At 37.8% G+C, this 18190-nt stretch overlaps 1 long non-coding RNA gene across 1 annotated transcript in view; it reads right to left on the bottom strand.

Annotated features, from left to right (window-relative positions):
• LOC106728161 overlaps window positions 1-6006 on the bottom strand; it is a 19237-nt gene extending 13231 nt beyond the window's left edge. Inside the window, exons 1-2 of the long non-coding RNA XR_001364422.1 lie at window positions 5986-6006; window positions 2054-2060 (exon numbers count right to left, since the gene is read on the bottom strand). This is a non-coding gene — a long non-coding RNA (uncharacterized LOC106728161). The remainder of the gene's footprint in view (window positions 1-2053; window positions 2061-5985) is intronic.
• Window positions 6007-18190: the final 12184 nt, after the last annotated feature.

Genomic DNA, 18190 nt, shown 5'->3' on the forward strand with positions numbered 1-18190 from the left:
ATGTGTGTGTGGGGGGGGGGGAGGAGTATCAGACATTTACTTAATCACACAATTTTATACATATGATTTTATAACTTGCTTTATCACTCAAATTTATTATTTTGAGCTCTATCTATAATGTATATTTTCTGCTATCTATTTGATTAAATGTTTTCCTTTTTTCCTCTATAGGATTTGAAACTATAAATTATATTTCTATTTTAGTGACTTTCTATAAATCCTAAAGAACTATATGACTTTATATTTAAGAGTGAATACAGTAATGAGCTAATATTTTAACACTGTTAAAATCAACGTGCCTTTCTACTCTTCTGCCAAAATCATGGGCCATAGTTTACTTTTCCTCCCAGCTATCTTTCTTCACTTCCATATTAGTGTTTTCTAGAATTTTAGTTTGAGATTTTCTTAAACAACACAAGTCTTTTTTCATTATATTTATCACTAGAAGCCCATTGCACGAATATTCGCGCAATAGGCCTTCCTTCCCCTGGCTGCTGGCACTGGATTTCTTCCAGCACCAGGGACCCAGGCCTTTGGTCTGGCCGCAGCAGAGAAGCCAAGCCTTGATGCCAGGCTTTTCCCCTCCGCCGCAGCGAGGCTTGGCTTCTCCCGTCTGTCTTCAGTCTTCAGTCTTCAGTCTTCAGTTTTCATTCTTCTTCAGTCTTCTTCAGTCTTCAGTCTTCACTCCAGGACTGCATATGCAAATTAACCGCCATTTTTGTTGGGTTAATTTGCATAGTTGCTCTGATTGGCTGGTGGGTCTGTGAGACCAAAAAGAATGTAACTGAAATGGCCATGAATCTGCACTTAAAACAGAATGCCCATGGGGACACTGCACAGTCACAAAGTGAAATTACACTGAAGGGCTTCAGAGAAGATAGTTTTAAAGTTTTAGTGGCAACAGATGTGGCTGCCTGTGGTTTAGACATTCCTGAGGTTGACTTGGTGACCCAGAGTTCTCCACAGAATGTTGAGTCCTATTTTCATTGGTCTAGATGCACAGGTAGAGCTGGCTGGACAGGGATTTGCATATGCGTTTATGCTTTTATCAACTAAGAGAAACAGGTCAACTAAGATATGTGGAACAAAAAGCAGGAATTAATTTTAAATATATAGGTGTTCCTTCTACAATGGATTTAGTTAAATCTAAAAGCATGGATGCCATCAAGAGTCTCGCTTCCATTTCTTATGCTGCTGTTGACTTTTTCCGACCATCAGCTCAGGGACTAATAGAAGAGAAAGGGGCGATGGCTGCATTGGCTGCAGCATTAGCCCTTTATCTCCAGTGCATCGAGTTTTGAGCCACGATCTTTGATCACCTCTGAAAGTGGTTTGTGACCATTACTCTGGAAAGCCCAGAAAAACATACAGGATGTCAGCTGTGCCTGAGAAGAACAGAAAGCTGAGTAGTAAAGCTGAGTCCCAAATGACCAGAATGTGCCTCCTAAAAGGAAATATGGGTGTTTGCATTGATGTTTCCACAACTGAGTCAGGCAGAGGGGCATGATTCAGACTGGATATTCTCAGTGTCAGTCAAGTTACCTGAAATTGAAGACTATTATGATGGAAACACATCTTCTAATTCCATACAGAGGAGTGATTGGTCAGGCCAGTCAGGTCGGTCAGGTGGTTGATCTGATGACCAATCAGGTAGACAGATTCCATAGGGGAGTTGGTCAGGAAGTTGACAAGATGGTAGAAGATGAAGTGGGAATAGAAATTGATCAAGAAGCAGGGGCCACCAATGGAGTTTTGACTGAGAATTTGATAATCTACCAACGTGAGCTTACCTATTTCTGCCTAATCATGTACAATATTCACCCAAACTAGGTCATCATGGTGTCTTCTATTTGAAAAGAAGTCAGTCGTATTTTGTGTGTGTGCGTGTTTATTTTTTTATTTTTTATTGATTAAGTTATTACATATGTGTCCTTATCCCCACATCACCCCCATCCCCCACACTCATGCCCTCACTCCCCTGTTGTCTGTGTCCATTGGTTGGTTAGGCCTATATGCTTGCATATAAGTCCTTTGGTTGATCTCTCCCCCTTACCCCCATCCTCCCCTACCTTCCCTCTGAGGTTTTATTGTCTGATCGATGCTTCTCTGTCTCTGGATCTGTTTTTGTTAATCAGTTTATGATGTTCATTATATTCCATAAATGAGTGAGATCATGTGATATTTATCTTTCTCTGACTGGCTTATTTCACTTAGCATAATGCTCTCCAGTTCCATCCATGCTGTTGCAAAGGGTAAGAACTTCTTTTTTACCGCAGTGTAGTATTCCCTTGTGTAGATGTACCACAGTTTTTTAATCCACTCATCTACTGATGGGCACTTAGGCTGTTTCCAAATCTTAGCTATGGTGAATTGTGCTGCTATGAACATAGGGGTGCATATATCCTTTCTAATTGGTGTTTCTAGTTTCTTGGGATATATTCCTAGAAGTGGGATCACTGGGTCAAATGGGAGTTCCATTTTTAGTTTTTTGAGGACGGTCGTATTTTATTTAAGTATTTCACAAGAATGGATATAAACAAATTGACTTATCCAATTATACCTTTGAATAAAAAAATCAATCATTTTATTGTCTCTTTTTTTAAAAAGTGATCCAAAATAAAGTATTATCTAAGATAATACATTTGATATGTTAAAATACACAAAATTTGTTTCAAAATAGGTCCCATATTCCTTTAGCGCTTCATCCAATGCCAGGATAAACAAATGCAATGAAATAGTTTTAAATTAAATTTCAAAACATAATTTCTGCATGTGTTTAGCTTCAGTGACTAGGTATTATGAGTAAAATTTTCAATGTTTATAGACCGTTTATCTTCCTTACCCCTAGAGTCATTCTTAAGTGTCAGGATAAACCCTCATTTTTCCTCTCTTTAACACCGATGTGATCAGACCCCTAAATTAGTTCTCTAGTTATTAATTTTATATAATTTCACCACTACATGTGCTTCTTTACTATTACCTCAGTCCTCCTGTTAATATTCTTCCCAAAAGGTTATCAGAAAATATAAGTGACTAAAGACATATGTACAACACAAAGCCTATGAACACCAGGTAAAACCAGAAGTCTTCACATTGCCAGAATCCCAGTCTCATGCCTTTCAGATAGCTTTATGGTTGCAGAAAGGTAGACACCATTGCACTCAGCTCTGATCTTGCTGTTATGTGTGATGCTGTGGTCCTGGTTATTAGCTTTTGGGGGTTTGTATGGTAGATATCACCTTTTGTAATTTCAGGACCCCAATTAGTCAAATCCTAGCCATATTTGTGGTTCCCCATAATACTTTAAATTCTGCTATGTACTCCTAGCCTAATAATGGGAGAGAGGAGAACATGGACTTCTTTTTCCTCTTCTCAAGATATCATCATTTTGTATTCTATTCAGGTTTTTTTTATGTCTTCCTTTCCAATTACCTGCAAGTTTACTTTTTCTGTGGTGTTTCCTCATTTGTATGTGTCTTATTCCTTCTGCAAGAAAGAAGTGGCCAGGCTGAGATTTTGCTAATATCACCATTGTCTGATTATAGCTGTTATGCATGTACAGCAGAAATGCATATCCTGGCCCAGCTGGTGTGGCTCAATAGTTGAGCGTCAACCTATGAACCAAGAGGTCATGGTTCCATTCCTGGTCAGGGCACATGCCCCAGTTGTGGGCTCCATCCCCAGTGTGAGGCATGCAGGAGGCAGCCAATCAATGATTCTCTCTCATCGTTGATTTTTTTTTTTAGAAATATCCCTCTCCCATCCTCTCTGAAATAAATAAAAATATATCAATAAAAGAAATGCATATCCTGTAAGAAGCCGCTAAAGCATTTATCAGCCTTTGTGGATTTTAGACTAATTTGACCATTCATTTAAGCTTTAAAGTCTATGCCATGGGCAATTCAAAACCACCACCATGACCAATTAATGATCTGTCATAGGCATAGCTGTTGTCTCTCTATATCCGGAGACCCTCAGGGCACTGTTAAAACATGGCAATGTTAAATGTTAATTTTTATTGCCCTGTGGAGTTAATCACACATATCTATGATGAGTCCATTTTCAATTAAACGATTCTCTGTTCACTATTTATAATTCCCTCAAAGGAAGCAATCATACTGACAGGGATTCAGAGCCTATGGTATTTAATACTGTCCATTGTTATGAGAGCATGTACTTATATTCCTGGATTTCTGGTGTTTAGTGTTGTATATATGTAAATTCTGTTTTAAATGCCCTTAGAATTCCCATCACCCAAATGAACAATAAATTTTTAGCTTTTCATCTGCACACACACACACACACACACACACACACATACACATTTAGCAGTTGTCAAAATTTTAGCTTACGCTGTAGGCCCTTATATTGACAAAATGTTAGAATTTGATCACTGTATTCAGAAATAAAATAATGTAATTTTTAAATATATTTTGTATTGATTCTAAAGAGGAAGGGAGAGGGAGAACGAGATAGAAACATCAATGATGAGAGAGAATCATTGATTGGCTGTCACCTGCATGCCCCACAATGGGGATCAAGCCCACAACCCGGGCATGTGCCCTTGACTGGAATCAAACCCAGGACCCTTCAGTCCGTAGGCCAACACTCTATCCATTGAGCCAAACCAGCCAGGGCTAATTTTTTAATATTAGAATTTATCTTTAGCTAGTCATTAAGAATACCTAATTAATGCTAAAGCTTGTAAAAAAACAGCCCCTTCTTGCCCCTGCTGGGTGGCTCAGTTGGTTGGAGCATCATCCCATACACCAAAAAGGTTTCCAGTTCCATCCCTGATCAGGGCAAGTACTGGAGGCAACCAAACAATGTTTCTCTCATACATCAATGATTCATTCTCTCTCTCTCTATCATATCAATAAACATATTCTGGAATGAAGATTTTCTTTAAAAATCTTTTTTTTAAGCCCCATTCTCATGTTTATACCACTATTATGACTTTGAGGCAGTTTTGAGAACAGTGGCTTTGTAATACGGCTTGATATCGGATATTGAGATCCCTCCTACTTTGTTCTTCTTTCTCAATTTCTAACATTATAGTTGATTTCTTATGATAGTTTAATTTACTGTGTCTTCTAGTTCTTCAACTGTACATATTATAGAGAATAGTTATTCTTTGTGGTTGGTGTTGCTAGTGGCTGAGCATCAAACCATGAACCAGGAGATCACAGTTCTATTCCCGGTCAGGGCACATACCCAGGTTTCAGGCTCAATCCCCAGTAGGGGATGAGCAGCAGGCAGCCGATCAATAATTCTCTCTAATTATTAATGTTTATATATCTCTCTCCCTCTCCCTTCCTCTGTCTGATATGAATAAAAACATATTTTTTTCAGAAATGAACAGTTATTCTTTATTTCTTTGGTAAATTTAACCCATGGGATGAAAATGCTTCCTAACTCTTCTCCATTTCTTTTAGTATTTGTTTATATGCTGTTTCATCCAAGCACCTTGTCTTTTCTTTCTGCCGCTTACCTAGTTGAAAACAAAGATGAGTCTATATGTTTAAAGGAATGATCTTTCTTTCTCATGTTATCTAGCTACCTTAACTATAACACTGTATAATCTATTGTTATGATGATATTGCCATTAAAATGTTATTTTATAATGTTTCTAAATATGTATTGCAGGACAGGACAATGCTTTAAATATATTTTTATTTAATTAAGTTTTATTTTTGCATACTTGAGTATTTGTTTTTATAAATATTCTTAAAACATTTCCAATGTTACATTTAAGTAAGCTAATCCAGCTGTGCAATAGATAAGAACTCATCTATAAAAATAAAAGCCTAAGTGAATTTTACGACCGAACGACCAGTCAACCAGTCGCTATGACATGCATTGACCACCAGGGGAAGACACTCAATGCAGGAACTGCCCCCTGGTGGTCAGTGTGATCCCTCAGCCAACCTCCTGTGGCCCCTCCCCCAGACAGGTGCACCTCCCACGGCCCCTCCCCCCTCTCACCGGCCAACCTCCTGCAGTCCTCCCCCTGTTCCCTGATCAGGGGGGCCAGCAGGCCAATCTCCCGCGGTCCCTCCCCCTGGCTGGCCAGCTTCCTGATAGACCTTGATTGCTGGCCAGGCCTAGGGACCCCACCCATACATGAATTTGTGCACCAGGCCTCTAGTTATTTTATAAAAACTCTATTACATAGAAATATATTTGTGTGGTGTATATACATGTTAAATTACTGTGTATATATACACACACACATAACACAGAGAGACATATTTATTAAAGTTCTAGAGAAATATATACTATGGATTATTATCTTTTATTTCAATTATATATAATATGTAATTACTCATGTACCTGTATGTTAGCTTATGTATTTTAATCACAAAACTTCCATACAATTGGTCTCCAAACTTCTTTCTGGCCATGGTAAATTTTATGTTTTTTGACAATAGCTTTTGTTAATTATCACTAGAAACACTTATCTTTGGCTAGTTTGCAATTAACTGTCATTTTTGTACAGGGTATAAAAGAAAAAGAAAGAGTACATGAGCAAACAGAATTTCACACTCTATTGACTGTTGTACTGCCGTCAAACTTCAAAAATTTTTATTGATATTTTATCTGATTTAAGTTCATCAGAAGCATGACTTTAATCTTTGATTCATTACACTAGAGTACTGTGAAGAAGCAGTTCAATACTGAATGGCAATATATTCATGTAGCTATTAAAGTGGCCATTAAAAGCAGACTGACCTTTTTCAATTTGTCTATTTTCTATATTGACTATCATTGCCATTGTAGCTATTTTTGTGTGCATTTATATAAACCCAAAAACATAAAGTTCTAAGAGGAATAATATTATTACCAATGTGCTGATCACCAGGGTGCGGCGCTAGACAAATACACAAAATATGTGGTAAAACACTAAAAACATAAAACTTACAAGGGTGACTAGCCCTATAAGATATTAAAACATGTTACAGCACTTCAATAATTAACAGATCATTAATGGCATATGAATGGACAGACCAATGGAATAAAATAAAAAGTCCAGAAATAGAACCAAGTACATATGGAATTGAATGTATAATAAAGGTGGCATCTCAAATCACTGAGGCACAGGTGAATTTAACAGTAATTAGTGTTGGTAAAAAGAGGAAATTAGATCTTTTTCTCAATCCATACATAACAATAAACCCTAAATGAATCAGAAAACTAAATATACAAAACAAACCTCTACAAATATTAGAAGAAAATATTGGTGAATTCCTTTATAAACTGGGTATAGGAAAATACTTTCTAACTGAAAATCCAGATGCCACTAATAAAAAATTAACAAATTTGACTACATAAAAACTCATAAGGAAAAATTAAAAGACAAATGAAAACTTGGGGATAATTTGTGACATGTATCATAGCTAGAGATTTAACAATCCTAATATATAAATAATTTTTAAATATTGAGTGGGAAACAGTTGTTCTGTAGAAATGGGCAAAAATGTAGACAGTATATGAAAATATAAACACCTTAACTATATTTCTGGGGTCAAACAGATATGAAGTGAATTATTCTTAATGTAAAAAGATGATTGCTCACTAACAAAAAGAGAATTGCAAAATAAAACTACATTGAGGTGTTGTTCTCACCCATCATATATTGGCAAAAATTCAAAAGTTTGACAATATACTCTATTGACGAAGCTATGGAGAAACAGGCATGTTTATACATTGTTGTTGGAATTGGAAAATTGTCCACAACACATAGAGGAAAAGTTGGCAATATATAATGAAATTACATTTCCAATCACACTTTAACCTAGTAATCTCACTTTTAGGAATTAGCCATAAGATATACCTTCTACAATACAAACACATATGCTCAGAGTTCTTCATTGCAGTATTATTTGTAACTGCAAAAATATTGGAATCTGCCTAAATAGCAAAATATAGAATATTAGTTAAATCAACTATAGTGCTTGTACACAATAAAGTAGTAAGCAACTATAAATAACGAGGATATATTGGTGAGCTAAGAGTTGAATAATTTCTTTTTTAAAATACATTTTTATTGATTTCAGAGAGGAAGGGAGAGGGAGAGAGAGATAGAAACATCAATAGTGAGAGAGAATCATCGACCGGCTGCCTCCTGAACACCCCCACTACGGATCGAGCCAGCATGTGCCCTGACTGGGAATTGAACTCTGTGACCTCCTGGTTCATAGGCCTATGCTCAACCACTGAGCCACACTGGCTGGGCTAGCTGAATAATTTCTAAGAGAAAGAAAGTCTCTCTATTATGCAACCTTTGTGTAAAAAAAAGTAAAGGAAATAAGAAGTGAACAACACCTTATTCAAGTGTTCAAAATTAACACATTAGTTTTCTATTGCTGTGTAATAAATTAATACAAATTTAGCAACTTAAAACAACACTCATGTATTATCTTAGTTTCTGTAGGTCAGAAATCTGGACTCAGTATAACTAGATTCTCTCTCAGGTCCTGGCCATGTGATCCCATTCAGAAAACTTCTCACACTTGGAAATTATGATGTCAGAAATAGCCTAGCCCCTTCAAAGTGTTCACCTCATTAGGGTAGGTCCACTCAGATACTCTCCCTCTGATTATCTCTAAGTTAATTGATTTGGGACCTTATTTACATCTGTAAAATCCCTTCACCTTTGTCATGTAACATAACCTAATCACAGAAGTCATATCCATTGTTTCCCCCCTCCCCCCCACTCATAGGGAGGGAATTGTAACAGGTCTATATACTAGGGGTGAAGATTTTGGAAGTACTCTTAGAATTGGGATACCACAATTAATATCATCAAAAAGAGAAAAAGATATATCTTGTGCTTCTAGATTCAATACTCTTAAAAAGTTATAACACCACATGTCTATATATATAAAAGCCTAAGCAACCGAACAACCGAACGACTGATCAACCAGTCGCTATGACATGCACTGACCACCAGGGGGCAGATGCTCAACGCAGGAGCTGCCCCCTGGTGGTCAGTGTGCTCCCACAAGGGAGCGCCACTCAGCTGATTGACAGGCACCAGACTCAGGGCTCGCAGCTGGCCTCTGCAGCCTGGAGACTGCAGCAGAGTGGCAGCAAGCCTACCAAGTGACAACAGCGGCAGGTGCAGCAGGGCTGGGATGAGCAGGAGTGGCAGGCAGGAGTAGCAGGTGGCGTTGGACTGCAGGTTTCAGCCCGATCCCTGCAGGCTACACCAAGGGATGCCACCGATTCACGAATCTGTGCATGGGGCCTCTACTAAGGATATAACATGACTTAACATAGTGTTCCCATTAAAACCCCATAACCTAAATTTTATTATAAGAAAACATCAGACAAGGCCAAATTGGGGTGCATTTTATATAATTGGTCTGTAGTTTTAAAAAATGGTCATGAAAGATTGAGATGTTATTCCAGATTAAGAGATACTAAAAAGATATGACAACTAAATGCAGTGTGTAGTTCTAGATTAGATTCTGCAATGGAAAAAAAAAATATACACACACACACACACACACACACACACTAATAAAAGACAAACATGCACGATTCCGGTCAAGGGCATGTACCTTGGTTGCGGGCATATCCCCAGTAGGAGATGTGTAGGAGGCAGCTGATTGACGTTTCTCTCTCATTGATGTTTCTAACTCTCTATCTCTCTCCCTTCCTCTCTGTGAAAAATCAATAAAATATATTTAAAAAAAAAAGCCTAATATGTAAAGTGTCCCCTCGGGAGTTCAATGGACTGGGAGTTCCATCGATTGCTATGATGTGTGCTGATCACCAGGGGGCAGCACAGAACAAAGAAAGGCCCCGGCCAGCAGCCAGCAGTCGCTAGGGACTCTACCCATTCATGATTTTCGTGCACTGGGCCTCTAGTATCATTATAAAGAACATTATTTGAACAATTAACACATTTAAAATATGAACTACAGATTAAAGTGTTGTATCAATATTAGATCCCCTGAATTTGATCACTGCATGGTGGTTCTCAGGTAACACACTGAAGTTTTAAGGAGTAAAGGAACATAATATATACAACCTAACCTCAAATGGTTCAGAAAAAAATACTTATGTGCATGTGTATGTGTGAAGGGAGAAAGAGAAAGAAGAGAGAATGATAAACCAAATGTGGCAAACTGTAAAAATTATTCTTTTTTGCATTTACTAGGTAAAACTTTGCTGAATCTTAGTCAAGGTAATTGATATAAAACTAATAAATAAAAAAAATTAACTACACTTAAACATCTTAGCACAGGGCCTGGCTATACATAGTAAGTTCCCAATAAATGACAGTTGATAACACTATCACTGATATTACCTAATTCTTGCTTGAAATTTTCATGCAGTAAATTTATCCTATTTATTACCACATTAAATATTTTATTTCATTCAGGCAGAGTGTACTATAGCACAGCAACTTTACGAGAAAACTAAACAAACTAGTACTTAAGAATTGCTGAAACCGGTTTGGCTCAGTGGATAGAGCGTCGGCCTGCGGACTGAAAGGTCCCAGGTTCGATTCCGGTCAAGGGCATGTACCTTGGTTGCGGGCATATCCCCAGTAGGAGATGTGTAGGAGGCAGCTGATTGACGTTTCTCTCTCATTGATGTTTCTAACTCTCTATCTCTCTCCCTTCCTCTCTGTGAAAAATCAATAAAATATATTTAAAAAAAAAAGCCTAATATGTAAAGTGTCCCCTCGGGAGTTCAATGGACTGGGAGTTCCATCGATTGCTATGATGTGTGCTGATCACCAGGGGGCAGCACAGAACAAAGAAAGGCCCCGGCCAGCAGCCAGCAGTCGCTAGGGACTCTACCCATTCATGATTTTCGTGCACTGGGCCTCTAGTATCATTATAAAGAACATTATTTGAACAATTAACACATTTAAAATATGAACTACAGATTAAAGTGTTGTATCAATATTAGATCCCCTGAATTTGATCACTGCATGGTGGTTCTCAGGTAACACACTGAAGTTTTAAGGAGTAAAGGAACATAATATATACAACCTAACCTCAAATGGTTCAGAAAAAAATACTTATGTGCATGTGTATGTGTGAAGGGAGAAAGAGAAAGAAGAGAGAATGATAAACCAAATGTGGCAAACTGTAAAAATTATTCTTTTTTGCATTTACTAGGTAAAACTTTGCTGAATCTTAGTCAAGGTAATTGATATAAAACTAATAAATAAAAAAAATTAACTACACTTAAACATCTTAGCACAGGGCCTGGCTATACATAGTAAGTTCCCAATAAATGACAGTTGATAACACTATCACTGATATTACCTAATTCTTGCTTGAAATTTTCATGCAGTAAATTTATCCTATTTATTACCACATTAAATATTTTATTTCATTCAGGCAGAGTGTACTATAGCACAGCAACTTTACGAGAAAACTAAACAAACTAGTACTTAAGAATTGCTGAAACCGGTTTGGCTCAGTGGATAGAGCGTCGGCCTGCGGACTGAAAGGTCCCAGGTTCGATTCCGGTCAAGGGCATGTACCTGGGTTGCGGGCACATTCCCAGTAGGAGATGTGCAGGAGGCAGCTGATCGATGTTTCTAATTCTCTATCCCTCTCCCTTCCTCTCTGTAAAAAATCAATAAAATATATTTTTTAAAAAAAGAATACTTAATATCACTCATTTAAACTTTAAAACAATGTTAATTGTCATATAAATGTGTAGACTAACTGGTGCTGAGAATTCCAGCAAATCTTGTGTGAGTGCATAAATGGATTATGGAATGAGTTGAAAAACTTATTTGGTTCCCCCAGAAGCTGACCCTAGATCCTGATACAAAAATTCAAGAGCAAGTAGTGTATTTGGGAAGAATTACCAGGAAATATTAGGTGTGGAGATGAGACAGGATGGGAAAGGCATACAATAGAAGGTACATTATCAACCAAGTTAGCACTAGGGGCCTGAAGCTTAATCTGAGTGGGGAACTCTGGGAGACTGTAATATAGGCCTCAGTTACCCTGCCCAAGGAGAGAGGGAATGAGGAAGTTGTACACTGACTCCCATTGATTAAGGGCTTCTGGGGAATGTGAATTAATTCTAGGCACTTCCAGACTGCCCTTAAGCAACCACTCACAAGAGCTGACATTTGGCAAACAGGGCTGTATGCATGCAAATGATAAATGCCAAGGGGTTCCTGGCTAGTGAGTGCCTCCCAGCATCTGCTGAATCAGCCTCCCTGGTCATTTCAGCCAGCAGACTGATTGCAGCCTAATCATGATGAGGTCTTCACCTTAACTCTATTTCTGGGGTAAAACAGATATGAAGTGAATTATTCTTTCTTGCATTTACTTGGATGAGTTATTCATTCAAAACTTTGGTTTCTTCATCTGTAAAATAGGGACAAAATAGTGTGGCCCCATATAATTGCTTTAGAATTAAAGAGATGATGCACTTAAAGGCTTGGCTTTAGAAAATGCTCAGTAAGGGTTAGTTTTAATTATTATGTTTGCATCCCTTATGGTTATTATTACTTTTCATTTTAATTAGGCAGTTAGAGATGATTGTTCTTATCTTGAACTATAAGATGCACCCTGATCTGCTACATCAATATGTACCTTGGCTACAACAAACCAGAATTGTATATAACCACTGAAGACTTAGGCTATAGGGACTCCTATTTGCTGTCTGTTCTTGAAAATGACTATCAGTTACTTAGGAGAGTGACACTGAAAAATACCAAGAAAAGTCAGAGAGATTGTAACCAAATGTGAAGCTAAAACATGATAAAAAAAAACTTGTATGCATATATGCATAAACCATGAACACAGTTAAGAGGGTGGTGAAGGCCAAGAGTAGAGAGGGCTGGGCTGGGCTGTAAGGGATCAAGCGGGGGTAGGGGGCGGGGGAAGAAGGACATATGTAATACTGTCAACAAAAATATTTTTTTAATATAATAACACAACAAAGATTTTTAAAAATTAAAAAAAAACTCAGGTTGTGAGTAGCACATAAAGGGAAGAAAAATAAATATCATGAGGATTGCATTAGCCATACACAGTATGCTGCAGAAATATTTATGGAATAGTCACAGTTTTACTGGTTGATTGCATGAACTACATTTGGATTAGTACAAGCAGAAAACCACGTATTCTTTCCTGAACTGCCCATTCAAATCCACTGTCATGGCTTGTCCTTCATCTATGAATGGAACCTTAGCCAATCCCATAGTTTGTCAGTCCCATAGTATATTAGTTTTATAGTGCTGCCATAACAAAGTACCACAAACTAGGTGACTTATGAGAACAGAAATTTATTCTCTCATAATTCTGCTTATAGAAGTCCAAAATCTAGGCATTGGCAGGTCCATGCTATGTCTGAAGGGCATAAAGGGTGATCCTTTCTGGCCTATTCCTAACTTCTGGTGATTTCCAGCAATACTTGGAATGGCATTTTCTGCCTCCATCTTCATATAGCTCTCTCCATGTGTTTCTGTGTCTTCACATGGACAACTATATATATATATAAAATCCCAGTGACTGTTACGGCAGAATGACTGAAAAACCAGAATGACCGGCTGCTATGATGCGCACTGACCACCAAGGAGAAGACGGTCAATGCAGGAGCTGCCCCCTGGTGGTCAGTGCGCTCCCACAGCAGGAGCGTCTCTCAGCCAGAAGCCGGGCTGGGCTCATGGCTGGTGAGCGCAGCGGTGGTGGCGGGAGTCTCTCCCACTTCCACAGCAGCACTAAGGAGCAGCAAGCCAAGCTGTAAAGAGCGTGCAACGGGCAGTAAGGAGAGAGGGGTCCCAGATTACAGAAAGGATGTCTGAGGGGTCCCAGATTGTGAGAGGGTGCAGGCCAGGTTGAGGGACCCCCACCCCCAGTGCACAATTTTCATGCATCAGGCCTCTAGTATTTGTTAAAATATATTTGTATTGTTTTCAGAGAGGAAGGGAGATGGACAAAGAGATAGAAACATCAATGCCTCCAGTCAACTCGGCATGTGCCCTTGACTGGAACCAAACCCGGGACCTTTTAGTCCACAGGTAGATGCTTTAACCACTGAGACAAAACAGCTAGGGCTCTAGTATTCTTAATAAAGGCATGAGTCATATCAGATTGGGGGCCCACCCCACTCCAGTAATCTCATTTTAATTAATTATATCTGCAATAACCCTATGTCCAACTAAGGTCACATTCTGAATTTCTGGAGGTAAGGACTTCAACATACATTTTTGAGGTACATAATTAAACCCGTAACACATAGATAATGACAATCTAGGTCCATCAATAATTCAACCCCAAATCTCCTCCAACATAAACAACCTTCCTTTCTGGACTCAGGCCTGCATTATACCTGAAAATCTGCAATGAGGTGAGCATGACTCCACCTCACTGCCTCCCCACCTCCACTGACAAGGGTACAACTGGGTAAAGATGCTGAGGTTGGAAGAAGAGAAGAGAGGAAAGGATGAAGAAAGTTCTTCTTTTTACTGGTAGGATTATTTTAGCTTTGATGTCCTCTAAGGCAGCAGATTCTAAATTCTGATTTGTCTTTTCATTCAGTTGTTTTTCTCACGTCTGAAACCCACTTACGCTCAAGGTATCTCATACTTAAAGCTAGATTTATGTAGATAGTACCTCCGTCACTAACAACCTAATCTTCAGTCCCTTGGTGTCTCATTCTTCTCTTCATTTGGGATCTCTGAATCCTCCTGGCAGGTATCTTATGTAGAGACTCTCTTGAAATGGGCAGGCATCCTTCCTTCTCCAAGGTTGACAACAACCCCACAATAAATGCAGGAATCCTTATCTTACAAAGCTGGGTGTAGTTCCACAGGCATTGATTAGTAAAACTCTATCCTAGACACTTGCTCCTGAATTTTCAAGAGTAAGATATTATTTTTTTAATCCTCAGCTGAGGATATGCTTATTGATTTTAGAAAGAGAGGAAGGAAGGGGGGAGGGGAGAGAGAGAGAGAGAGAGAGAGAGAGAGCAGTCAGGGAGGGGCGGGTGCAGGGTGGAGGAGGTCAATGGGAAAAAAACAAAGGGAACATCTGCAATACTTTCAACAATAAAGATAAATTTAAAAATAATACTAATAATAACAAATTTCATTGACAAAAACAACTAGTGCATAAAAATTTACATAAGTTAAGAAAAATTGTTTTGCTTAGTTCTGCCAAGATCTTTTCAGATCCCTTTTGAAAATTAATGTATATCCTCTCCCCAATTACTGTGCTTTCACACTCACACTCATCAACCAGTTGTTTTTGAAGGGTTGTCCTCAGGCTACTAAAGCCCATTCCCTTCTCCCCTCCCATGTGAGAGAGCTCAGTCTATGAATTTCCCCAGGATTTTTGGAAATTTTCTTACTAATAAGACCCTTTCTGGTTTGCCCTGAAAGTGTTTATTTTAATTAATCACTTATACACAAATCCTTGTCTCAGGGTCAGTTTCTACAGGATACAAAACATATACTAGTAGAGAAAGGAGAATTTTGATGAAATATTTAAATAAAACTTGGTATGTGAGGAAAAAGAATTATCATCTCAAGCTAACACCAAGAATAATAGAAAGTTCTCTTAAGCCAGCAGGAATTAAGATTAGAAATAAATGGATTTTCATGATTTGAGAATGTTAAAATGAGCTATTTACCCAGAAAGAGCTGTGTACTTGCTTTCTGTGAGGACTTTAAATGTATATAAGCATTTTTCTGGGTTGGTTTCAATATAGGGCAGTCCTTCTGGAACAAAATGATTAGCTTATTGCCTTCCCAGAGCCTCTTTGGCTCTGACAATTGTATAAGAGCACAATATTTTCATTAACCTAAGCAGTAAAGCTTTTTTGATTATGCATTGTGCTAAGGGCTTTACAATGATGGTTAAATAGATTCAGCCCCTGCCTTTTAGGAACTTAAGCAAGCAAACTTTCAAAGAGCAATAAAAGAAATATAATGTTTATGGTGTACTACAAAAAAGTATTAAAGTAAGAGAGAATGAAAATCACTTCAAGGAAAAATTAATGGATTGCAAATATTAGCATTTCAAAAAAGGAATATTTAGAACTGATAACAATTTGAATTTACAGATGAGATATGGACAAGAAAAATATATCCATGGAATGCCTACTCCAAATTGATCCACTTTTCAGGGAATATAGGAAGCTAAAGAACAAAAAAGCAATATAATGAAATGAAAAAAAATAGTTTTATCATTACATAATATTAGGGGAAATATTAGGAAGTAAATTTACCAGAAAGATGTGAAGCTATGCATATGTATGCAGTAATTTTTAATAAAAGTATAGAGAAAGAAAAATGGTAGTGGTCAGGATATTAATAAAACCCTTTTGCAGGATAAATTCCACTTATATCTTTGGGGAAGCAAATAATAGTTCCCCATAGAGGGCTGCAAGCCAGAATCTAATGCCAGAAATTATTTCTTAAAGAATTTAAGAGACTTGACTTGGGCTGGTGAGCATACAATACAGTACACAGATGATGTATTCAAGAATTATACACCCAAAAACCTATATAATTTTATTAACCAATTTTACCCCAATGCATTCAATAATTCTTTTAAAAAGCAAGAATTTTCCTTTTGAAATTCTAAACATATTTTGACCTGAACAATTTTGAAATAAATTTTCTTCTGAGTTTCTTAGCATGATAAAGGAAATAGTAATTAAGTGTGAAAATGACTGAACTTTAATCACTTTATTTTTTTTACTTTTCAGTAATACATTTATGTTTGGCTTTGTAACAGAATTATACAATAAGCAAGTGATTTGTTATTAACCTATTAAAATAGAGGATAGTTGAAAAATTATATTTCAGTTGCTGAGTAACAAAGCTGATCTGAAGCTTCAAAAATTTTTTTCAACTGCAGTTGACAGTCAATATTATATTGGTTTCAGGTTTTCAACATAGTCATTAGACATTTATATACCTTACAAAGTGATAACCCCAGTAAATCGAGCACCCATCTGACACCATACATAGTTATCCTATATAATAAAAGCCTAATTTGCTATGTGTCCGGTCGTCTGGTTGGCCATTCAACCAATCAAAGTGTAATATGCTAATGATATGCTAAAGCCTCTCAAACCGCTCACTATGACGTGCACTGAACACCCGGGGGAGACACTCCGACCAGTAGTTTAGCTTGCTGCTGGGGTCTGGCTGATCAAGACTGAGCGAGATGGGCCGGACACTCCCTGGAGCTCTCCCGCAGTCCCTCCCAGGCTGGCCAACCTCCCGTGTCTTTCCCTAGCCCCAATCATGCAGCGGTGGGGTCCTTTGACCTGGCCTGCACCCTCTCGCAATCCAAGACCCCTCAGGGGATGTGTGAGAGCCGGTTTTGGCCTGATCCTGCAGGCCAGACCTAGGGACCCCACTGGTGCATGAATCTGTGCACTGAGCCTCTAGTTACAATATAATTGACTATGTTCTTATGCTGTACTTTACTTCCTCATGACAATTTTTATAACTGGCAATTTGTACTTCTTAATCCCTTTCACCCATCACCCCCAAACCTCCCATATGGTTAGGATCAATTTGTTCTCTGTATCTATAAGTTTGCTTCTGTTCTATTTGCTTATTTTATTTTTCAGATTCCTCATATAAGTGAAATCATATGGTACTTGTGTTTCTCTGACTTATTTCACTTAGTATAATACGTTCTAGGTTCATCCATGTTGATGCAAATGACAAGATTACATGTTTATGGCCAAGTAATATTCCACTGTATATATGTACTACATATTCTTTATTCATTTGCCTATTGCTGGACACTCAGGTTGCTTCCATATATTGGCTATGGTAAATAATATTTCAATGAATATAGGAATGCATATACCTTTCCAAATTAGTATTTTGGATTTCTTTAGGTGAATGTCCAAAAGTAGAATTGCTGGGTCATGTGACAGTTCTAATTTTAATTTTTTGATGGACCTCCATATTGTTATTAATAGTGGCGACACCAATTTCCAATCCCACCAACAGTGCACCATGTTTTGGGTGGTGAACATACAATACAATATACAGAAGATGTATTATAGAATTGTACACTTGAAACCTATATAATTTTATTAACCAATGTCACCCCAATAAATTCAATAAACATTTAAAAGACAAGCAAAAGACAAAACAGCCCCTCCAAAAAACTTTGCCTGTGTGAATATTGAATACACATCTTCAGCTGTGCAAGATACAGATATG

The sequence above is a fragment of the Myotis brandtii genome, unplaced genomic scaffold (genome assembly GCF_000412655.1).
Source record: "Myotis brandtii unplaced genomic scaffold, ASM41265v1 scaffold548, whole genome shotgun sequence".
Taxonomy (NCBI): Eukaryota; Metazoa; Chordata; class Mammalia; order Chiroptera; family Vespertilionidae; genus Myotis; species Myotis brandtii.